Source organism: Hypanus sabinus, chromosome 3 (genome assembly GCF_030144855.1).
Source record: "Hypanus sabinus isolate sHypSab1 chromosome 3, sHypSab1.hap1, whole genome shotgun sequence".
NCBI lineage: Eukaryota > Metazoa > Chordata > Chondrichthyes > Myliobatiformes > Dasyatidae > Hypanus > Hypanus sabinus.
The window spans coordinates 193,968,968-193,994,288 of record NC_082708.1 but is presented as its reverse complement, the minus strand read 5'-3'; the positions used below and the strand labels follow the sequence as shown (position 1 = coordinate 193,994,288).

At 43.5% G+C, this 25,321-nt stretch overlaps 1 long non-coding RNA gene across 1 annotated transcript; it reads right to left on the bottom strand.

The window, feature by feature from the left end:
* Positions 1 to 753: 753 nt before the first annotated feature.
* Positions 754 to 24,649, bottom strand: LOC132390898 (uncharacterized). The gene is made up of 3 exons (XR_009511048.1): positions 22,063 to 24,649; positions 11,205 to 11,340; positions 754 to 945 (listed from the first exon to the last, which is right to left on the bottom strand). It is a non-coding gene; the product is annotated as an uncharacterized LOC132390898 (long non-coding RNA).
* Positions 24,650 to 25,321: the final 672 nt, after the last annotated feature.

Sequence of the window (25,321 nt, the reverse complement as noted above, 5' to 3'; positions counted from 1 at the left end):
AGTGTCAGACACCATAAGCCAATAGGCTGGTCCTGGACTAATTTCCACTGGGCATAATTTACATTATTATTTAATTAGTTATGGTTTTATATTGCTATCTTTCTACACTATTCTTTGTTGGTGCAACTGTAACAAAACCCAATTTCCCTCAGGATCAATAAAGTATGTGTCTGTCTGTCTGTCTATCTGGCTGTCAAACCTGATTCTGATTCTTTTGGGAGAGGCATGACCTGTTCAAAAGTGACAGGTTGCACCTGAACCCGAAGATGACCTACGTTCATGTGGGAAGGTTTGTTAATGCTGTTGGGGAGAGTTTAAGCTAAATTGGCAAGGGGTTGAGAACCGGAGTGAAGGAACTCAGGATAGGACTCAGGATAATGAAGTAGGTTTTCAAAGCTTGCAGAAAGATTTAGGCTGGTTAGAAGAGTGGGCTGAACGATGGCAGATGGAGTTTAATGCTGATAAGTGTGAGGTGCTACATTTTGGTAGTGTTACGTACCCGTGGGTATCTTGTACTAGTCACAAGACAGTGGTATTGAAGTTATACTGGACTTAAGGTTATGGTCTTGTGATGGTGGAGTGATGTCATTTTCCAGCCAGTAGAGGTCATGTGACAGTTTTTTTTACACAGGGTATAAAAGGAGGACCCCTCCCTGTGAGGAAGGGCAGTTCGTGGCTGGATTTGCCATTTTGACTCCATGCTACTGCGTGCTCCAATATTATGATGCAGTTTGGTTGAAAGGTGGAGTTTTATTTAATGCCTAAAGTTTAAAAGGTCATTGCTGGCAGTTTCTTTATAATACTGCCAGTTAAAGAACAGTGGAGAGTGAAGATCGGAGTTCTGGAGCTAACAGATCGAGGAAAATCGATTTCAATGGTGAAACAGGTTCGACCTTGTTTGATCCTCATTCGGAAGGTATTCGTTGGCTGTGCCCGTGGTAACCCCTGCAAATAATAGCAGAAAGGGTTGGGTACAGTTTTGTAAAGGAAAGGTCAGTGCCTTTAAGCCATTTCATTTTCATCTTCGTAAATTCTCCGGGAAAAGTATAGTTCGACTGGGAACCGCAACAACACGATGTAAAAGAGAATTTAAATCATCTAAAAAGTCTCTCCTTAAATGGACTGTAAGCATTTTGAACTTTTGCAGAGGTGTCTGAGATAGCTAGTAGATTGCAACTTAAAGGTATTTTGAAGTCTACATCGAAGGCTCTAATACAGAGAAAAATCACGTCACACTATGTAGATCTGGGTGATTTTGATGAATCGATTTTAGAGTAATTTCCAATAAGTAATCTGAAGATGCAGTTGCAAGTCGAACATATGAAGTTGGAGCATTGTAGGTTAGAAGTTGAGAGTAAACAGAGGGAATTTGAATATGCGATGGCGGAATTAAGGTCTGAGAATCAGTCTTCTGGTTCTAGAAAACCATTTATTGCTAGTCAAGAAAATAAATTGGTCCCTCCATTTAGTGAAACAGAAGTGGAAAGATATTTCCAACATTTTGAAACAATTGCTCAGATTTCAGAGTGGCTGAAAGATAAATGGTCAGTGTTGTTACAAAGTGCAATTAAAGGCAAAGCCCAACAAGTTTATATAGCTTTAACTGCTGCGCAAGCACTTGATTATGATATTGTGAAACAGCAGATTTTGAAAGCATACGAATTGGTCCCAGAAGCATATAGAGAAAGATTCAGAAGTTTGAAGAAGTCTCAGGAAAAAACTTATGTGGAATTTGCCTATGATAAAGCTGTGTGTTTTGAGAGATGAGTTTCCTCTAAAAATGTAAATGAGGACTATGATACATTGAAAGAGCTGATTTTAATGGAGGATTTTAAAAGAAGCATCCCTGTTGAAGTAAGGACATACTTAAATGAGAGGGATACTGATACATTGCAGGACACTGCTAGATTAGCTGATGAGTATGTTTTAATGCGTAAGAATAAATTTTCTCAGGGCAGAATTTTTAAGAGGAAAAATAACACAGAGACTCCAGGTAAATCTGAAATTAAATCGGAGGTTAATGAGAAAGGTAAGGAGGAAGGAAAACCTGTGAAGGAAAGACAGTTTGGTCTTATTTGTAACTATTGTAAGAAACCTGGCCATGTAATAGCTAACTGTTTCCGATTGAAAAAGAAAGAGAAGGAAGCAGTCCCAGATGCTTGTGTGCAACATACTGAAGCACCTGTAAAATTACAGCGTTTGATAAACACAAATGAGGTTTTGTTAGAGTCTGACCAAGTTAAAAAGGGATATGATCATTTTATAACTGAAGGGTTTGTATCCTTGAAAGAAGGATCTACTCCGGTGCCAATAAAAATCCTTAGGGATACTGGAGCTTCTCAATCACTGATGTTAGACAGTGTATTGAAGTTTAATGAAGAGTCTGATACTGGCGAGGTAAATTATATACGAGGTGTTGGGAGTGCTTTTATGCCTGTACATTTGCATAAAGTAAATTTAAAGTCGGGGTTAGTTACAGGATTTGTTAAAGTAGGATTACAGCCTAGCGTACCTGTGAAGGATATTTCTTTATTGTTAGGTAATGACTTGGCAGGTGGACAAGTTTTTCCTGAAGTGCATTTGACAATGGAGTCAGAGGAACCAGAGATGAATTCTAACATAGATTCTTCCTGTGTTGTGACTAGAGCTATGGTAAAAAAAGATTGATGCACAGAATGAGGTTGTTACTCATGACATTTCAACTCAGGATTTGAGTTTTGAGGATGTGGCGATGTTTTGTAAAACTTGTCAAATTGTGGGTAAACCAAATCAAGTTACACCAGTGGCTCCATTACAACCTATTCCAGCAATTGGTGAACCATTTTCTAAAGATATTATAGATTGTGTCAGTCCATTACCAAAGGCAAAAACTGGTTATCAGTATTTGTTGACTATCATGTGCACTTCGTCTAGGTTTCCAGAGGCAGTACCAATTAGGAATGTAAAGGGGGTTTCTTTTTTTTCTTTGTTACTGTTGGGAAAGGGTTTCCTTTTGTTAACTAGCAGGAATGCTAATTTACTGATAACGAGAATGGTATTCCTTTGTAAACCAAATGGGGATTAATGTTCTTTCTTCTGAGTCTGTAAGCTTTTGTTGACGGGCTTTTGGGCAGATCGGCGCGAGGGGGTCGAGAGAAAGGACGCAATGCTCTAAGCTGGGCGAGGATCGTACCCCAAAGGGGGGTCCGAGGCCGGGAGATTCTCCGAGGTGGGGGGGGGATGAAGCTAGATGTGCTTGGTTGACCACTCGGAGGGTCCTGAGCTGTTTGGAGAGTCGAGGAGTTCGGAGGGGACCGAATGGTGGCCAGAAGACTTCAGAAATTGAGCTCCAATGGCTGTGCATGAAGTGGTTTGGACTTTGATAAGTTTGGCGCCTTTTCTTTAATTTTCTCTTCATATATACTGTATCGTTATTAATCACTTAGTTATAGTAACCTTTATAAATTGTACTCATTTAATCACATATGGTGTACTGTCTGTTTTTGGGCGAGGCGGGGACATCACACAGCATCCACACCAGCTGATTACCCAGTTTGGTGGGGCCGAAGGCTGCTCCCCCTAGACGAGAACGAGCTGAGCGAGCCTGAGGCAACCCAGGGAGTTACAGGAATATAACAGCTAAAACTGTGACAAAGGCTCTTATAAAATTCTTTACTTATTTTGGATTACCTAAGGAAATACAATCTGATCAAGGCAGTAATTTTATGTCTGGATTGTTTCAACAGATAGTTTATAAATTGGAAGCTAAGTAAGTCATTTTGTCTGCATACCATCCAGAATTGCAAGGTGCCTTGGAGAGGTTTCATTCTACCCTCAAGAATATGATTAAGACATATTGTGTGGAAAATGAAAGAGATTGGGATGAGGGTATAAACTTACTTTTATTTGCAGTAAGGGTACAAGAATCTTTAGGTTCTTTAGGTTTGAACTTGTATTTGGGCATAGAGTTAGAGGCCCTTTAGCTTTATTAAAAGAACAGTGGATTAGTAAGGAAGTACACACTAATACGTTGGACAATGTTTTGAAATTTAAGGACAGGTTACATAAAGCTTGTAGCTTAGCAAAGGAAAATTTAAAATTGGCTCAGGAGAAAATGAAAACCTGGTACGATAAAGAAGCTAGGATGAGGATGTTTAAGCCTGGAGATAAGGTGCTGGTTCTTTTCCCAGTGCGAACGAATCCTTTACCAGCTAGATTTCATAGTCCTTATGAAATTGTGTCTAAAATCAATGATGTGGATTACGTGATAAAAACTCCAGATCCTAGAAGGCCAATACAACTTTGCCATATAAATATGATAAAGCCATATTATGAGAAACAATCTGCTGTTGTGACTGTTGTTCTGAATGATAATGAGTTTGATCTAACTAGGAACATGATAGATGATTCATCTGAATTTCATTCTAAATCCAACATTGTTTCTGTCAGTTTACCAAACTCAACCATTCTGGAAAATATTGATGAGAAACTAGCACATTTACAGCCAGAGCAAAAATAGCAGATGAAGAAATTAATTTTTAAATATGAGGATTTGTTTCCAGATGTTCCGAGAAGGACTACTATAGTTTCACATGATGTAGATGTTGGAGATGCAAAAACCCATTAAACAACATCCATATATGATGAACATAGAAAAATGTGAACTTGCTGAGAAAGAAATTAAATATATGTTAGAGAATAATATTATTAGACATTCTAACTCGAATTGGAGTTCGCCATGTGTTATGGTGCCAAAACCAGTTGGTAGTATTAGGTTTTGTACGGACTATAGGAAGGTGAATGCTGTAACGAAAACAGATGCACATCCAATTCCTAGAGTAGATGATTGTGTAGATAAGGTTGGAAAAGCAAAGTTCCTTACAAAGATTGATTTATTGAAAGGGTATTGGTGTGTTCCACTAACAGAGAGAGGTAGAGAGATTTCTGCATTTGTAACTCCATCTGGGCTATATGAATATAATGTTCCTCCATTTGGGATGAAGAATGCCCCAGGTACTTTTCAGAGGATGATTAACTCTGTGATTCAGGGATTGAAAGATACAGATGCTTATATTGATGATTTAGTGACAGGAAATGATACTTGGGAAGCACACATTATTGTGGTGGAGAAATTATTTGAAAGGCTTTCAAAGGCTAACTTAACTATTAATTTAGCTAAGAGTGAATTTGGACATGCCACTGTGACTTACCTTGGTTATGTTGTGGGTCAAGGTAAGGTAGCTCCTGTTTGGGCAAGTTTGGGCAATTTTAGAGATTCCCACTCCAACGGGAAAAAAAACTCTCAGGAGATTCTTGGGAATGGTAGGATATTATCGAAAATTTTGTAAGAATTTTGCTAATGTTGCCCTTCCATTAACTAAACTCTTGAAGAAGAATGAAAAGTTTGTGTGGACAGTGCCTTGTCAAGAAGCATTTGAAAAATTGAAAACTATGATATGTCAACAACCTGTGCTCAGGGCACCTGACTTTGAAAAACCTTTTTCATTGGCTGTAGATGCTAGTGATGAGGCTGCAGGAACAGTATTAATGCAAAGGAATGAGGGTGATGAGGTTGATCATCCAGTAGCTTACTTTTCTAAGAAATTTAATAAGCATCAAAGAAACTATTCAACAATAGAGGAGGAATTGTTATCTCTTGTTTTAGCTTTAGAATATTTTGATGTATATGTTAGTACAACTCAAAAACCACTTATCTTTTATACTGATCATAATTCTTTAGTGTTTCTGAGTAAGATGAAAAACAAAACGGTATGGAAAATGGAAAAATGCAAATGGTATATTGGCATTCATAGCAAAAGGATTTGAGTACGGGAGCAGGGAGGTTCTACTGCAGTTGGACAAGGCCTTGGTGAGACGGCACCTAGAATATTGTGTGCAGTTCTGGTCCCCTAATCTGAGGAAAGACATTCTTGCCATAGAGGGAGTACAGAGAAGGTTCACCAGATTGATTCCTGGGATGGCAGGACTTTCATATGAAGAAAGGCTGGATCGTCTAGGCTTATACCCACTGGAATTTAGAAGATTGAGGGGGGATCTTATTGAAACGTATAAAATTCTAAAGGGATTGGACAGGCAAGATGCAGGAAGATTGTTTCCGATGTTGGGGGAGTCCAGAACAAGGGGTCACAGTTTAAGGATAAAGGGGAAGCCTTTTAGGACCAAGATGAGGAAAAACTTCTTCACACAGCGAGTGGTGAATCTGTGGAATTCTCTGCCACAGGAAACAGTTGAGGCCGGTTCATTAGCTATATTAGATATGGCCCTTGTGGCTAAAGGGATGAGGGGGTATGGAGAGAAAGCAGGTACAGGGTTCTGAGTTGGATGATCAGCCATGATCATACTGAATGGCGGTGCAGGCACAAAGGGCCGAATGGCCTACTCCTGCACCTATTTTCTCTGTTTCTATGATTCTATATAAAAAGAGAAGGTTATTAAATTGGAATTTGATGCTACAAGAGTACAATATTGTGATAACTCATATTAAAGGTAAAGATAATGTGATTACTGATAGTCTATCTCGAGGTTGACTGTACAATGTAATTTTTTATGGAGTGATTTTTTTTAAACATTTGGAACACTCCTACTGTATTGTAAGTTGTAAGATGCCATATAATAATACTATGTATACTGTGTATGTTATAAAATTTATATATTTGTTTTTTTCTCTTTGGAGAGAGCTGTTACGTACCCATGGGTATCTTGTACTTGTCATGTGACAGTGGTGTTGAAGTTATACTGGACTTAAGGTTATGGGCCTGTGATGGTGGAGTGATGTCATTTTCCTGCCAGTAGAGGTCATGTGACAGGTTTTTTTTACACACAGGGTATAAAAGGAGGACCCCACCCTGTGAGGAAGGGCAGTTCGTGGCTGGATTTGCCATTTTGACTCCATGCTACTGTGTGGTCCAATATTATGATGCAGTTTGGTTAAAAGGTGGAGTTTTATTTAATGCCTAAAGTTTAAAAGGTCATTGTTGGCAGTTTCTTTACAATACTGCCAGTAGTTAAAAATCAGTGGAGAGTGAAGATCGGGGTTCGGGAGCTAACAGATCGAGGAAAGTCGATTTCAACGGTGAAACAGGTTCGACCTTGTTTGATCCTCATTCGGAAGGAATTTGTTGGCTGTGCCCATGTTAACCCCTGCAATAATAGCAGAAAGGCTTGGGTACAGTTTTGCCAAGGAAAGGTCAGTGCCTTTAAGCCATTTCATTTTCATCTTCGTAAATTCTCCAGGAAAAGTATAGTTCGACTGGGAACCGCAACAACACAACGTGAAAGAGAATTTAAATCGTCTAAAAAAAGTCTCTCCTTAAATGGACTAAGCATTTTGAACTTTTGCAGTACTACTTTGAAGAACTGTTTTTGCAACATCGCTTTAAGAACTGTTTTCGCTTTATCCCTTTGACATCTGTTTAAGCTGCTGCACAGCAGGTGATTTCTGGTTACGTTACTGGTTTGTTACTTTTGGGGGTTTGTTTTTCAGTGTTTAATAAATGTTTTATTTGTTATAAAAAAAAACCCTGCCTCACTTATATATTTATTGTTGCTGAATCCATAACGGTAGGAATATTCCAAATAGGGCATACATGGTAAATGGTAGGGCATTGAAGAATGCAGTAGAACAGAGTGATCTAGGAATAATGGTGCACAGTTCCCTGAAGGTGGAATCTCATGTGGATAGGGTGGTGAAGAAAGCTTTTGGTATGCTGGCATTTATAAATCAGAGCATTCAGTTAAGGAGTTGGGATGTAATGTTAAAATTGTACAAGGCATTGGTAAGGCCGAATTTGGAGTATTGAGTACAGTTCTAGTCACCGAATTAGAGGAAAGATATCAACAAAATAGAGAGAGTACAGAGAAGGTTTACTAGGATGTTACCTGGGTTTCAGCACCTAGGTTACAGGGAAAGGTTGAACAAGTCAGGTCTTTATTCTTTGGAGCGTAGAAGGTTGAGGGGGAACTTGATAGAGGTATTTAAAATAATGAGGGGGATAGATCGAGTTGATGTGGATAGGCTTTTTCCATTGAGAGTAGGGGAGATTCAAACAAGAGGACATGATTTGAGAGTTAGGGGGCAAAAGTTTAAGGGTAACACGAGGAGGAATTCCTTTACTCAGAGAGTGGTAGCTGTGTGGAATGAGCTTCCAATAGAAGTAGGTTCGGTATTGTCATTTAAAGTAAAATTGGATACGTATATAGACAGGAAAGGAAAGGAGGGTTATGGGCTGAGTGCAGGCCAGTGGAACTAGGTGAGTGTAAGAGTCTGCATGGACTAGAAGGGCCGAGATGGCCCGTTTCCGTGCTGTAATTGTTATATGGTTATATGGTTATATGTTATATGGTTATAGGATGGATGGTAAAAAAACCAAAGATAGCATGCAGTCAGACTGTCAGGAAGGGCAAGCAAATGATAAGACATAACTGCGGACTGCAGGGTGAGTATCAGTGCATTATGGGTGCGGAACCTGAAAGGGCAGCAAATACAGTATCAAAGTATTATATCTCAATGCACGGAGTAGGAGAACTAAGGTGGATGATCTTGTTGCACTTTTACAGATTGTCAGGTATGATGTTGTGGCCATCACTGAATCGTGGCTGAAGGACGGTTGTAGTTGGAAGCTGGATATCCAAGTTACACATTATATCAGACAGATAGCAGGGTAGGCAGAGGCAGTGCTATGGCTCTGCTGGTAAAGAATGGCGACAAATCAGTCAAAAGATGTGACATAGGATCGGAAGATGTTGAATCCTTGTGGATTGAGTTAAGAAACTGCAAAGGTAAAAGGACACTGATGGCAGTTATTTACAGGCCTCCCAACAGTAGCAGGGATGTGGACCACAGATTACAACAGGAAACAGAAAAGGTGTGTTGTCGAAAGGATAATGTTATGATAGTCACGGAAGATTTTAACATGCATGTCAATTGGGAAAATCGGGTTGGAAATGGATCTTAAGAGAGTGAGTTTCTTGAATACCTGAGAGATGGCTTTTTAGAGCAGTTTGTCATTGAGCCTACTTGTCACAACCATGGATTTGGCAGCACAGCAGATATGGCAATTGCACTTGTGAATATGCACATGTCAGCTAATTATTATTTCATTCTGATGGTATTTATCTCCATTCCTTTTATTTATGCACTTGTCAAGACTTGAGCAAAGCACAGCAACATTTGGCTGCCTATTTGCATTCGGCCTTGCTTGAGAAAATTGGACTGTCGAGTCAACTGACTCTGAAGACTAGCAATATTTATTTTATATCTAGTTTTTCCTTTCAGCTGCAGCGGTGGCTTCATTTTCTATTTGAGAGTTTTATCAGTCATGTTAGGCCAGAGCTTATTGTTTTCTTTTCCCTCTAACTCCGCTCGCATTAAGTCTGTGAACTATAGACCCACATCAGTATCTCTCGCTCCACATTTGGGCCATATCCGAACCTGGTGAGAACAAGTGTTGACCACGCAAAGAACGACCCAGCAGAGAGAGAGCGGCTGACCTTGGCCCTGACATTCATTGGTCAGGTAGGGGACAAACTACAGGCAATGGAATCTGTTCTGTGAAGTTACAGGGGCAATGAGGCAGACTCTCATGTGGACAAGCCCAGTCTCATTTGGAGGAACTGGTATCATCCCTAGCCGCAACGGTTGAATAGCTCACCGCAAACAATCGGACTCGGGTGTTTGCGATTTCCATTCTCACGGCCGCCGTCCATGAGCTCACTGTGGACAGGCAGCGTCAGCTGACCGCAGTTAACTTTCTCGCCAATGCAATTCAGCTGCCTCAGTCCCACTCACAGCACCTCACAGGTCCTTCTTTTCTACTGCCCCAACGATCTCTGCTACTAATGCGCCCACTCCCACGCCTCGACCAGAACTAACTCCTGCCTTTGGATCCCCACAGACTCCTGGGTCTGTACAGGAACCGAGTATTCCACCACCAGGCAGATATTTTGGTGATCCTGATGGCTGCAGAAATTTTATTACCCAATGTGAGCTGACATCCAAGCCCAGACTGGTCGATTTGATGGTGATACGTGAAAACTGACGTACATGGCCAGTCTTCTAGATGGACCTCCACTCAGCCTGTTCAACACTTTACGGGAGCGAGGATAGCCCGCAGCCCAGTCGTTCCAACATTTCGTAGTGGAGTTAAGGAGGGTTTTTGATCTTCCAGAAAGGGGTCAGGGGGCTGCCCACTGACTCTTGGACCTGCATCAAGGCAGAGGAACAGTGAGAATCTATGGAGTGAAATTCTGCATGTTTACAGCAGAGGTGGGTTGAAATGAGAGATCCCTCATCATTGCCTTCCAGTGTGGACTGAACACAGGGGTCTGGCATGATATTGCTGTTCCTGTCAAGAAGGATTAATCTGGCTGTTCAAGTTGACAACCGGGTAACTGAGTGGCGCAGAGAAAGAATGTTTCAAGCTTCCGGATGGCCGTCTGATCACCGTCTTTCTCAACCTTCTCTCCCTCCCTCACCAGTCCAGGGAGGAGCCTACGCAAGTAGGGCGCATGCGCCTGTCTCAGGAGGAATGAGAGCGGCTCTGGAGAATAGGTTCCTGCCTCTATTGTGGCGATCCAGGACACTTCCGGGTGGCATGGTCCAAGCATCCAGTGAAAGAGAATATCCGTCAGCAGGGAGGGGAATCCTGACGGGTCGGTTCTCTCTTCAGTCAACTCCCCTAATTGTGTAATGCTTGCAGCTTCCTTGTCATGGAGGTCTCAGACCCATGAACTTCAAGCATTTATTGACTCTGGTGCAGCCAGGAATCTTATGGACATCTCTCTATCTCAAAGATGGGGAGTTCTGACTTGGGAATTAAAATAAAAGATCAACGTCAAGGCGCTGGACGGTCGACCTCTGGGAACTGGCCAGATCCACCTTGCCACCCAACCCCTCCAACCGGTGCTCGAAGACAACCATCACGAAGAACTATCTTCCTACCTGGTTAACTCACCTAAACTGCCACTGGTGCTTGGTCTCCCCTGGTTATCCTGACATAACTCACAGATCGATTGGTCTCTGAAGGTATTCCAAGAGTGGGGTCCATCTCAAGCCCCATTCCATGAATCCCCTCCTGTGTCAGCTAAGGATGTGGACCAGTCTGGGATTCTGGCTGAATATGCGGATCTCCTTGATGTTTTCAGTAAAAGAAAGGCCACCACCCTGTCCCCACACCGGTCATACGACTGTGCCATAGACCTCCTACCTGGCACTGGTCCTCACTGGGGCCGACTCTTTTCCCTCTCGTCCTGAAACGATGGCCATGGAGGAATACATCAAGGAGGCATTGAGCATGGGGTTTATCCATCCGTCAACCTCTCCGGCAGGAGCGGACTTCTTTTCTGTGAATAGGAAAGATGGCAAGCTTCATCCCTGCATCGATTATCGGCCCCTGAACAACATCACTGTGAAGAACCACTACCCTCTTCCCTTGCTGGTGTCTGCATTTGAACACCTCCATCGAGTAACAATATTTTCCAAAATTGATCTGCGCAATACTTACAGTCTGATTTGCATAAGAGTAGGGGATGAGGGGGAAACAGCTTTCAACACCTCTAATGGCCACTATGAATACCTGGTGATGCCTTTTGATCTGGCCAATGCCCCTGCTGTATTCCAGGCCTTGGTTAACAATGTGCTCAGGGACATGGTGAACCAGTTTGTGTTTGTGTATTTAGATAACATCTTTAATTATTCTTGCTCTCATTAGGAGCACATCCTGCATGTCCGGACAGCTTCTTGAAAATCGCCTGTACGCCAAGCCTGGAAAATGTGAGTTCCATAAAGACCAGGTGTTATTTTTGGGCTATATACTTACCCCTTCCAGTGTTCAAATAGACCCTAGTAAAGTTCTGGCAGTTACGAAGTGGCCCAAACCATCCATAGTAAAACAGGTACAACTCTTCATGGAGCTTGTGAACTTCATCCGGATTTTCGGCTCTATCGCGGCTCCATTAAATGCGCTCACCAAAAAGACCTCGGCAGGATTCCATTGGACGGACGGTGCCGACCAAGCATCCTCTGAGCAAAAGCGACGCTTCACCACTGCCCCACTACTGCAACACCCAGACCCATCTCAGACATACATCATCGAGGTGGATGCATCCAATGTCGGCATTGGAGCTGTCCGCACTCAGCGCTCGTTTGTGGATAGCTAGCTGCACCCTTGTGCTTTTCTTTCCCATCGCTTGACTCTGGCCGAGAGGAATAACGATGTTGGGAACCGGGAGCTTCTGGCTGTCAAGGATGCTCTGGAGGAATAGTGACACTGGCTGGAGGGGACAGAGCATCGTTTCTTGGATAGAACTCACAAGAACCTCTCCTATGTTCCAGGTGCAAAGAGACTCAATTCCCATCAAGACAGTGGGATCTCTTCTTCACACGGTTCAATGTTGTCCTCACCCATCGTCGTGGCAGCAAGAATATAAAATCTGACTCTCTCTCAACGGATCCAAGGACAATGCGGATCCAGAGTCTATTCTTTCTCGCTCATGTATCGCCGCTCCGGTGATCTGGGGAATAGAGGTAGAGATGAGGATCGACCAACAGTCAGACCCAAGCCCTGATGGGGGACCTCCCAACCGGCTGTTTGTCCCTGCTGCGCTGTGTTCCAAAGTGTTGGAATGAGGTCACTTCTCCTGCCTGGCTGGACATCCAGGCTATCAACAGACCCAGGAGTTTTGGTGGCCATCTGTCCCAGGATGTCCATGACTTTGTATCTGCCCGTCCCACCTGCGATCTGAACAAGCCATCACGCCAGCATCCTGGTCCCACCTCTCAGTAGATTTCATCACTGGGCTTTCCCATCTAATGGAAACACCACTACTTTGATCATTGTGGATCAATTTTCCAAGGCTGCCCACTTCATTGCCCTGCCCAAGCTATCAGTTCCTCAGAATGCCACATTCATGGTTCAACATGTGTTCAGGCTCCATGGTCTTCCTCAAGACCACAGTTCACTTCCCGCTTTTGGAAGGTTTTCTGCTCCCATGTAGGAGCCACGGCCACCCTCTCATCTGGTTTCCACCTCAATCCAATGGCCAGACTGAGAGTGAACCAGGAGTTGGAGACAACCCTGCACTGCCTTGCTTCTTCCAACCCCACGTCCTGGAGCTCCCGATTGGACTGGGCAGAGATCGCCCACAATAACCTCGTCATCCTCCACGGGTATGTTTCCCTTTGAATGTCGAAGGAATTCCAGCCCCCACCTTTCCCTGATCAGGAGATTGATGTAGGAGTTTTTGCTTCTGAACAGCTGATCCAGTGCTGTAAGTGCACCTGGAGACGAGCCAGGTCTTCTCTGCTGCAATCCTAGAAACAACATGTCTGGCAGGCTGGTTGGCTCCGTCAAGGCAATTCAAGCCAGGAAAGAAGGTCTGGTTGACTTCCTCTGAAAGTTAAGAGACGCAAATATGCACTGCGCTACGTAGGACCGTTTGTAGTGTGAAAGGCTGAGGGTACCACCACTCCCCTAGCTCCAGTCACCCCACCACCCCTCCTCCCTGCTCAGTAGATGGTTCCCTGGTCTAAACGGTGCAGTGCCACATATAACATAGAGAATCTACAGTACATTACAGGCCCTTCGGCCCACAATGTAGTGCCAACCATGTAACCTACTCTAGGAGCAGCCGAGAATTTCAATTCCGCATAGCCCTTTATTTTTTTAAGCTCCGCATATCTAAGTCTCTTAAAAAACCCTATTGTATCCGGCTCAACCGGCATCATTGGCAGCGCAATCCATACACTCACCAGTCTGTGTGTGGAAAAACTTGCCTCTGACATCCCCACACTACCTATTTCCAAGCACCTTAAAACTACGCCTCCTCATGCTAGCCATTTAAGCCCTGAAGAAAAGAACTTTGGCTGTCCACACAATCAATGCTTCTCAATATTTTAAAATCAAAAAGGGTAGCAAATACAGCACTCAAAGTGTTATATCTCAATGCTTGGAGTATAAGAAATAAGGCGGTTGTCTTGTTGCACTTTTGCAGATTGTCAGTTATGATGTTGTAGCCATTACTGAATCGTGGTTGAAGGACGGTTGTGATTGGGAGCTGAATGTCCAAGGTTACACATTGTATCAGAGGGATAGGAAGGTAGGCAGAGGGGGTAGTGTGTCTCTGCTGGTAAAGAAAGACATCAAATCAGTAGAAAGACGGGACATAGGATTGGAAGATGTTGAATCCTTGTGAGTTGAGTTAAGAAACTGCAAGGCTAAAAGAGTATTGATAGCAGTTATATACAGGCCTCCCAACAGTAGCTGAGATGTGGACCACAGATTACAAGAGGAAATAGAAAAGGTGTGTCAAAAGGGCAATGTTATGATAGTCATGGGAGATTTCAAAATACAGGTCAATTGGGAAAATTAGGTTGGAAATGAATCCCAAGAGAGCGAGTTTGTTGTATGCCTACAAGATGGCTTTTTAGAGAAGTTTGAATTTGGAGTATTGTGTACAGTTCTGGTCACCGAATTATAGGAAAGATATCAACAAAAAAAGAGAGAGTACAGAGAAGATTTACTAGAATGCTACCTGGGTTTCAGCACCTAAGTTACAGGGAAAGATTGAACAAGTTAGGTCTTTATTCTTTGGAGCATAGAGGTTGAGGGGGGACTTGATAGAGGTATTTAAAATTATGAGGGGGATAGATAGAGTTGACATGGACAGGCTTTTTGCATTGAGAGTAGGGGAGATTCAAACAAGAGGACATGAGTTGAGAGTTAGGGGGCAAAAGTTTAAGGGTAAAACAAGGCGGAATTTCTTTACTCAGAGAGTGGTAGCTGTGTGGAACAAGCTTCCAGTAAAAGTGGTAGAGGTAGGTTCGGTATTGTCATTTAAAGTAAAATTGGATAGGTATGTGGACAGGAAAGGAATGGAGGGTTTATGGGCTGAGGGCAGGTCAGTGGGACTAGGTGAGAGTAAGCGTTCGGCATGGAATAGAAGGGCTGAGATGACCTGCTTCCGTGCTGTAATTGGTATATGGTCATTGAGCTTACTAGGGGATCAGCTGTATTGGATTGTTATGTAATGAACTGGGTGATTTGGGAGCTTAAGGTAAAAGAATCCTTTGGAGGCAGTGATTACAAGATGATTGAGTTCAATTTGAAATTTGACAGGGAGTAAGTAAAGTCTGATACAGAAGTATTTCAGTGGAGTAAGGGAAATTACAACGGTATGACAAAGCAGATGGCCAGAGTAAGTTGGAAGGAGATGCTGGCAAATGTTTCCACTCTCACTCCTGCTCACCAAGGCCTTTTCATGGCCCTTTCTAGAACATAGAACATAGAATAGTACAGCACATTACAGGCCCTACAGCCCACAATGTTGTGCCAACTCTCATACCCTGCCTCCCATATAACCCCCACCTTAAATTCCTCCATATACCTGTCTAGTAGTCTCTTAAACTTCACTAGTGTGTCTGCCTCCACCACTGACTCAGGCAGTGCATTCCACGCACCAACCACTCTCTGAGTGAAAAACCTTCCTCTAATATCCCCCTTGAACTTCCCTCCCCTTACCTTAAAGCCATGTCCGCTTGTACTGAACAGTGGTGCCCTGGGGAAGAGGCACTGACTGTCCACTCTGTCTATTCCTCTTAATATCTTGAACACCTCTATCATGTCTCCTCTCATCCTCCTTCTCTCCAAAGAGTAAAGCCCTAGCTCCCTTAATCACTGATCATAATCCATACTCTCTAAACCAGGCAGAATCCTGGTAAATCTCCTCTGTACCCTTTCCAGTGCTTCCACATCCTTCCCATACTGAGGCAGCCAGAACTGGACACAGTACTCCAAGTGTGGCCTAACTAGAGTTTTATAGAGCTGCATCATTACATCGCGTCTCTTAAACTCTATCCCTCGACTTATGAAAGCTAACACTCCATAAGCTTTCTTAACTACCCTATCTACCTGTGAGGCAACTTTCAGGGATCTGTGGACATGTACCCCCAGATCCCTCTGCTCCTCCACACTGCCAAGTATCTTGCCATTTACTTTATACTCTGCCTTGGAGTTTGTCCTTCCAAAGTGTACCACCTCACACTTCTCTGGGTTGAACTCCATCTGCCACTTCTCAGCCCACTTCTGCATCCTATCAATGTCTCTCTGCAATCTTCGACAATCCTCTACACTATCTACAACATCACCAACCTTTGTGTTGTCTGCAAATTTGCCAACCCACCCTTCTACTCCCACATCCAGCTTGTTAATAAAAATCACGAAAAGTAGAGGTCCCAGAACAGATCCTTGTGGGACACCACTAGTCACAACCCTCCAATCTGAATGTACTCCCTCCACCATGACCCTCTGCCTTCTGCAGGCAAGCCAATTCTGAATCCACCTGATCAAACTTCCCTGGATCCCATGCCTTTCGACTTTCTGAATAAGCCTACCGTGTGGAACCTTGTCAAATGTTTTACTAAAATCCATGTAGATCACATCCACTGCACTACCCTCATCTATATGCCTGGTCACCTCCTCAAAGAACTCTATCAGGCTTGTTAGGCACGATCTGCCCTTCACAAAGCCATGCTGACTGTCCCTGATCAGACCATGATTTTCTAAATGCCCATAGATCCTATCTCTAAGAATCTTTTCCAACAGCTTTCCCACCACAGATGCAAGGCTCACTGGTCTATAATTACCTGGACTATCCCTACTACCTTTTTTGAACAAGGGGACAACATTCGCCTCCCTCCAATCCTCTGGTACCATTCCCGTGGACAATGAGGACATAAAAATCCTAGCCAGAGGTTCAGCAATCTCTTCCCTTGCCTCATGGAGCAGCCTGGGGAATATTCCGTCAGGCCCCGGGGACTTACCCGTCCTAATGTATTTTAACAACTCCAACACCTCCTCTCCCTTAATATCAACATGCTCCAGAACATCAACCTCACTCATATTGTCCTCACTGTCATCAAGTTCCCTCTATGGTGAATACCCAAGAGAAGTATTCATTGAGGACCTCGCTCACTTCCACAACCTCCAGGCACATCTTCCCACTTCTATCTTTAATTGGTCCTACCTTCACTCCTGTCATCCTTTTGTTCTTCACATAATTGAAGAATGCCTTGGGGTTTTCCTTTACCCTACTTGCCAAGGCCTTCTCATGCCCCCTTCTTGCTCTTCTCAGCTCTTTCTTAAGCTCCTTTATTGCTACCCTATATTCCTCAATAGACCCATCTGATCCTTGCTTCCTAAACCTCATGTACGCTGCCTTCTTCCACCTGACTAGATTTTCCACCTCACTTGTCACCCATGGTTCTTTCACCCTACCATTCTTTATCTTCTTCACCAAGACAAATTTATCCCTAACATCCTGCAAGAGATCCTTAAACATCGACCACAAGTCCATAGTACATTTCCCTGCAAAAACATCATTCCAATTCACACCCGCAAGTTCTAGCCTTATAGCCTCATAATTTGCCCTTCCCCAATTAAAAATTTTCCTGTCCTCTCTGATCCTATCTTTTTCCACGATAATGCTACAGGTCAGGGAGCAGTGATCACTGTCCCCCAGATGCTCACCCACTGACAGATCAGTGACCTGACCCAGTTCGTTACCTAATACTAGATCTAGTATGGCACTCCCCCTAGTTGGCCTGTCAACATACTGTGACAGGAATCCATCCTGGACAGACTTAACAAACTCTGCCCCATATAAACCCTTGGAACTAATCAAGTGCCAATCAGTATTAGGGAAGTTAAAGTCACCCATGATAACAACCCTGTTAGTTTTGCACCTTTCCAAAATCTGCCTCCCAATCTGCTCCTCAGTATCTCTGCTGCTACTAGGGGGCCTATAGAATATCCCCAGTAGAGTAACTGCTCCCTTCCTGTTCCTGTCTTCCACCCATACTGACTCAAAAGAGTATCCTGCTACATCACCCACTCTTTCTGCAGCTGTAATAGTATCCCTGACCAGTAATGCCATAATAACATTCCTTTCTAGCTCTCCTAATTTCATTACTGAGTTCCTTCTTGGCACCCTTGTAATTTCCTAGAGTTCTAACAGTGCCTAGTTTCTTGGACCTTTAAGCTTTTCTTAAAGCTTGGCTCCAAGGGTAGTCATAGCCGAAGGGTGGTAATGGGGACGGGCTCCCACTGCTAAACAAATGCTCTTCATGGCGTGCATCTCAAACAGTCTCTGACCAAGTCCAAGTCCAAGTCCAACTCCAACTCCTGGCCTTCATGTGTGGCATGCTTCTTATGCCCGGCAGAGCTGTTCTCACTGACAGGAGAAGGGGCAAAGATGGACCACTTGCGCCTTAAAACCAGTTGCTCCGGGCAGATGGGGTTTGTTAACCACGGATGGTAGCTCATCTAGTAGAGGGAAAACTCCAATTTCAAACTCCACCCCATCTAAACCTCTTGGTCTTAGGAGATGTCAGTCAATATTAGAAAAGTTAAAATCACCCATCACAACAATCCCATTATTATAGCACCATTCCCGAATATGCATCCCTATCTGCTCCTCAATATTCGTGTTACTATTGGGAGTGGTCTATAAAAAACACCTAGTAGAGTTATTGCCCCCTTCCTGTTTCTGACTTCCATCCACAATCACTCAGTAGCCAATCCCTCCAAAACTTTCTCCTTTTCTGCAGCCATGATACTATCCCTGATTAGTAGTGCCACTCCCCCACCTCTTTTGCCTGCCTCCCTGTCCTTTTTGTAATATCTAGGGCCTAGCAGACTCAGCAGACATTCCTGCCCCTGAGACATCCAAGTCTCTGTAATGGCCACGACATCATAGTTCCACATATTGATCCATACTCTGTTCATCTGCCTTGCTCATGATACTCCATGCATTAAAATAGACACCTCTTATACCATCCGGCTGGGTGCATCTTTGCTCTATCATCTACCTACGATCCTTCTTCATAAACTCCCTACAAGCTATGTAAGAAAACTTCCCATCCTCTGCCTCTTTACTTCGGTTCCCATCCCCCTGAAAATCTAATTCAAACCCTTCACAATAGCGTTAGCAATTCTCCCAGCCAGGATATTGGTTGCCCTCTCCTACCACTTGTACAGGTCAGCTCTTCCCCAGAAAAGGTTCCAATGATCCAAGAACTTGAAACTCTGCCCCCTGCACCATCTCCTCATCCATTCATTCATTTTCACATTCTTTTGGTCGTAGTGCTTGTCAAGACGTGAGCAATGCAGAGCAATGTTTCCCTGCCTGATTGCATTCGGCCTTGCCTGAGAAATTGGACTGTCAAGTCAACTGACTCTGAAGACTAACGGTATTTGTTTTATATTTAGTTACTCCTTTCAGCCGCAGTGTTGGCTTCATTTTCCATTTGAGAGTTTTAGATAATGGCCCTGTTTGGCCTAGAATTTATTGTTTTTTGTTCGTATTAAAGACTACTAGTGACCAGCATCAGTGTCTCTCACTCCACATTTGGGCCACGTGTGAACACAGTGAGACGACTAGGGGCTCAGCTATACCGCACCGGGTGCTGTGTAACTGTAATGCCGTTTCATATTCTTACTGTTATATAACCATATAACAATTACAGCACAGAAACAGGCCATCTCAGCCCTTCTAGTCCGTGCAGAATGTTTACTTTCACCTAGTCCCACCTACCTGCGCTCTGCCCATAACCCTCCATTCCTTTCCTGTCCATATACCTATCCATTTTTTTTGAACAAGAGAAAATCTGTAGATGCTGGAAATCCAAGCAACACCCAAAATGTTGGAAGAACTCGGCAGACCAGTCAGCATCAATGGAGAAGAGTACAGTTGGCCCAACAAATGCTGTTCTAAGGAATGAAAAACCCTACCCTATCAATTTAGTTATGTATAGAGATTCTGAGAAAACAAAATAGAGGGAAACCATGTGCTGTTATTTGAGTCTCCAGTAATCCAGTAGTCTCCACATAACAATCTCTTGGACATCTTTGGGCACAGGACTTAGTACTACGAGACTTGAAATAAGTATCAAAATGTGCAAGATTGAGTGTCGCTGCACTTTGCTTGCAAGACATGTTTTAGACAAGCCAGATAAGAATGCCACTTTAGTTATTCATATTACTCAGAATTCTGTTATGCTGTATGTATTTCATTTTGTGCTGTATGTAATTCATTTGGCATTTCTGTGTGAGATGCCTGTTTTCAGCTTATGTTTGGGTTATTGTTGAAGGTAAGAGATATGGAGAAATGGGTGACATCCAATTAGGATGGTTAGATTTAAGGGGCGGTTTCTCTGGTGAGGGACACTAAGGTTGGGCTTGGGGCTTTTGTTTGAGAGGAGATGAAGAGGGAAGATGCCAGAGAGAAGAGGTCATATGATTTGACCTGGAGCGGGACCGTGATTCGACAAAGCCTGGAGTGAGATCGATTGAGGGTCGGTGGCTTGGTGAAGCTGTGAGCTCCAATCTGTGCACATTGGACTGTTTCGTTCAAATGAGCCCTTTACTCTCTTTTGTTCTTTTCTTTAATAACCCTTTAGTCAAGATAAGAATTATAAAGATAAATCTTTTAATCATATGCAGTGTCTGTGTGTTATTGTGTGGCACTAATTTGTAACAGGGTAGTGAATTACACAGCATCCACACAAGCAGGGGTTTTACAGTGGAATTGCACCTCAATCTCACATGTTTAGCGGGGCTAGAGGTTGTCTTCCCTAAACTTATGCAGCTGAGGAAACCAGGGTGTTTCATAATGAACTGGAGGTGATGAGAGAGCTTTAGGTAAATGAACCATCAGGAGGCAGTGATCACGATATAACTGAGTTCAACTTGAAATTTGATAAGGGGAAAGTAAAGTCTGATGTAGCAGCATTTCAGTGGAGTAAAGGAAATTAGTGCTATGAGAGAGGAGTTGGCCAAAGTAAATTGGAAGGAGATGCTGGCAGGGATGACAGTGGAACAACAATGGCGTGCATTTCTGGGGAAAATGAGGAAGGTCCAGAACAGATATATTTCAAAAATGAATACTCAAATGGCAAAATAGTACAACCATGGTTGACAAGGGAAGTCAAGGCTAATGTAAGAGCAAAAGAGGGCAGACAACATGGCAAAACTCAGCAGGAAGACAGAGCATTGGGCAGCTTTGAAAACCCTATAAAAAGCAACTAAAATAATAAGTGGGAGGGGGAGTTGAAATCTGGAAGCAAGCTAGCATATAATATCAGAGTGGATAGTAAAAGTTTTTTTTAGGTATGTAAAAGAGAAGTGAGAGTGAATATAGGACCACGAGAAAATGAGGCAGGAGAAATAATAACAGGGGACAAGGATATGTAAATGAGTCTTCACTGTGGATGACACTAGCTGTGTGCCTGATGTTGAAGGGTGCAAGGGAAGAGATGTGAATGCAGTTACTATTACAAGGGAGAAGGTGCTCGAAGTTGAAATACCCAAGCACACATTGGTCACCAAGACCAGATAAACTGCACCCTAGGGTTCTGAAAAGGTAGCGGTAGAGATTGTGGAAGCAATAGTAATGATCTTTTAAATATCATTGGACTCTGGCCAATGGAAATTGACTTTGGATTGGAAAATTGCAAATGACACTCCACTCTTTAACAAAAGAGGAAGGCAGCTGAAAGGAAATTAAAGACCAGTTAACCTGACCTCAGCAGTTGGGACTATGTTGGAGTCAATTCTTAAGGATGAGGTTATGGATTATTTGGTGACACAGGACAAGATAGTACAAGCCAGCATGGTTTCCTTAAGGAAAAATTCTGCCTGATGGACCTGTTGGAATTCTTTGAGGAGATTACAAACAGGATAGATAAAGGGTAGGCCGTGGACGTTGTATATTTGGACTTTCAGAAGGCCTTTGACAAAGAGCCTCACATGAGGCTGCTTATCAAGATAAGAGCCCATGGTATTACAGGAAATTTACTGGCATGGTTAGAGCATTGGCTGATCGGTATGTTACAAGAATCACCCCTTGTAATAATGATCAGTGAGGCACAGAGAATCTGTAGTTACTGACAAGTAACTTTTATTATTTCAACTTAAAAATCAGGTGGGTTCACACTCTTGTCTACCTGTGTACTCCCTACTAGAATTCCCTGACAGTCCATGAACAGGCAATGAAGAGAAAAGGCATTACCAGGGAAAGGAGTCTACGCTGGCCGGGTTCCTCGTGGTTCTGATCTCCACGTGTCCGTTGGGTCCGCGATGGTTGGTCTGGCTGCTGGAGAGTTATTGACCCTGCGTATTTGGAGCTCCTGAGTCTTGTACGGTTCCTCATCAATTGAACCATTGGATCTCCATCCCATTGGCTCAGGGTCACCTGACCTACTTGGGTCACCTTATTACTGGTCATTGTAGAGGACTACAGCCAACATTGTTTCATGGTTCTGTCTACCCCAGCCTTGTGTATTTGTGTGTTTACACTCTGACTGGTCCAAACCAGTAAATGAGGCAACCCAGACAGAGTTTAACGAGATTACTAATTGCAGGTCTGGCATTTTACAGAACAGGTACCTACTCCTCTGAGAATGGTCTCAGGTTTATTGCTCTGATAAGATTGTCCCAGCGCAAGGATCAGTTCAGAGTCCATTCCCTTTACATAACTAATGGCTATTTGTTCGAGAATGGTCTCAGGTTTAGCAGATCAATACCTGAAGCTTCCTGTGTCCACATTCGGTTGCTCTGATATCCAAGAGCAAGAAAGGCTCTTCACAGAGTCCACAAAATGGGGGCAGCGTGGCTTGTCTGCTTCCTTGTCCTTGATCAGACTGAAGTTTCTTCTGGCCAACAGGCAGGAGGCAGCAAGATCCTTTTCTGGTTGGCTGCCAGTTACTAGTGGTATTCCGTAGGGGTTGGTGTTGGGACCGCTTCTTTTTATGCTGTGTATGAATGATTTAGATGATGGAATAGATGGCTTTGTTGCCAAGTTTGCAGATGATACAAAGATTGGTGGAGGGGCCAGTAGTGTTGAAGAAGCACGTAGGCTGCAAAAAGATTTAGACAGATTAGGAGAATGAGCAAGAATGTGACAAATGAAATACAATGTTGGAAAAAGAATGATTGTGCAGTTTGATAATAGAAATAATCATGCAGACCATTTTCTAAATGGGGAGAAAATGCAAAAATCTGAGATGCAAAGGGACTTGTGAGTCCTTATGCAGAACAACCTAGAGGTTACCTTGCAGGTTGAGTCAGTGTGAGGAAGGCAAGTGCAATGTTAGCATTCATCTCAAGAGGACCAGAATACAAGAGCAGGAATGCAGTGCTTTATAAAGTTCTGGTGAATCCTCACTTTGAGTACTGTGAACAGCTTTACGCTCCTCATCTGTGGAAAGATATGCTGACATTGGAGAGAGTACAGCTGAGGTGCACAAGAGTGATTCTGGGAATGAAAGTGTTATCATATGAGGACTTTTTAAATTCATTTACAGGATGTGGGTGTTGCCAGCTAAGCCAGCATTTATTGCCCATTCCTTGTTCGCCTTGAGAAGATGATGATGAGCTGCCATCTTGATCTACTGCAGTCTCTGAGGGGTAGGTACACCCACAGTGCTGTTAAGGAGGGAATTCCATGATTTTGATCCAGCATCAATGAAGGAACAGTGATACGTTTCCAAGTCAGGATGGTGAGTGACTTGGAGGGGGATTTCCAAGTGGTGGTGTTCCCAGCTGTCTGCTGTTCTTGTCCTTCTAGTTGGTAGTGGTCGTGGGTCTGGAAGGTGCTGCCTTAGGAACTTTGGTGTGTTGTTGCAGTGCATCTTGTAGAGAGTACACACTGCTCCAACTGTTCGTCAATGGTGGAGGGATTGGATGCTTTGGGAAGGGGTACCAATCAAATGGGCTGTCTTGTACTGGATGATGTTGAGCTTCTTGACTGTTGTTGGAGCTGTACTCATCCAGGTAAGTGGTGAGTATTCCTGACCCGAACCTTGTCGATTGTGGACAGGCTTTGGGAAGTCAGAAGCTGAGTTCCTAGCCTTTGACCTGCTCTGGCAGCCACTGTGTTTATATGGCTAGACCAGTTCAGTTTCCTGCCAATGGTAACCCCCAGAATGTTGATAGTAGGGGATTCAGTGATGCTGATTTCACTGAATGTCAAGGGATGATGGTTAGAGCCTCTCTCTTGTCATTGCCTGGCACTTGTGTGGCTCGAATGTTACTGGCCACTTGTCAGCCAAAGCCCAGATATTGTTCAGGTCCTGCTGCATTTAGGCATGAACTGCTTCACTATCTGAGGAGCCATGAAAGGTGTAGAATATTGTGCAGTCATCTGCAAACATCCCCACTTCTGACTTTCTGACAGAAGGAAGCAGCTGAAGATGATTAGGCCTATGACACTTCCCTAAAAAACTCCTGCAATGATGTCCTGAGGATGAGATGATTGACCTCCAACCATCTTCCTTTGTGTCAGGTATGATTCCAGCCAGCAGAGGGTTTTCCTCCTAATTCCCCTTGACTCCTTTTTAGCTGGGCACCTTGATGCCATACTCGGTCAAATGCTGCCTTGATGTTGAGGGCTATCACTCTCACCTCTGTATTGAACTCTTTGGTCCATTTTTGAACCAAGGAGGTGATGAGGTCAGGAGCTGAATGTTTGATAGCTCTGGGTCTGTACTCACTGGAATTTAGAAGAATGGGGGTGGGGGGAATCTCATTGAAACCTTTCAAATGTTGAAAGGCCTTGACAGGGTAGACGTGGAAAGGATGTTTCCCGTGGTGGGAGAGTCCAGGACAAGAGGGCACAGCCTCAGGGCAGAGGGGCGTCCATTTAAAACAGAGATGCAGAGAACATTCTTTAGCCAGAGGTTGGTGAATTTGTGGAATTTATTACCATAGACAGCTGTGGAGGTCAGGTCATTGGTGTTTTTAAGGCAGAGCTTGATAGGTTCTTGATGGGACACGGAATCAAAGGTTATAGGGAGGAGGCCAGGAGGTGGGACTGAGGAGAAGGAAAAAAGGTTCAGCCATGAATGAACAGTGGAGCAGACTCAATAGGCCAAAAGGCCTAATTCTGCTCCTATAACACCATAAGATACAGGATCAGAAGTAGGCCATTTGGCCCATCAAGTCTGCATTCAATCATGGGCTGATCCAATTCTTCCAGTCATCTCCACTCCCCCGCCTTCTCTCCATACCCTTTCATGCCCTAGCTAATCAAGAACCTATCTATCTCAGCCTTAATTGCACCCACTTACCTGGCTTCCATAGCCACCTGTGGCAACAAATTCCACAGATTTACCACCCTCTGACTAAAGTAATTTATCTGCATCTCTGTTCTAAATGGACGTCCTTAAATCCTGAAGTTGTGCCCTCTTGTCCTAGACACCCCTACCATGGGAAATAACTTTGCCATATCTAATCTGTTCAGTCCTTTTAACATTCAGAATGTTTCTATG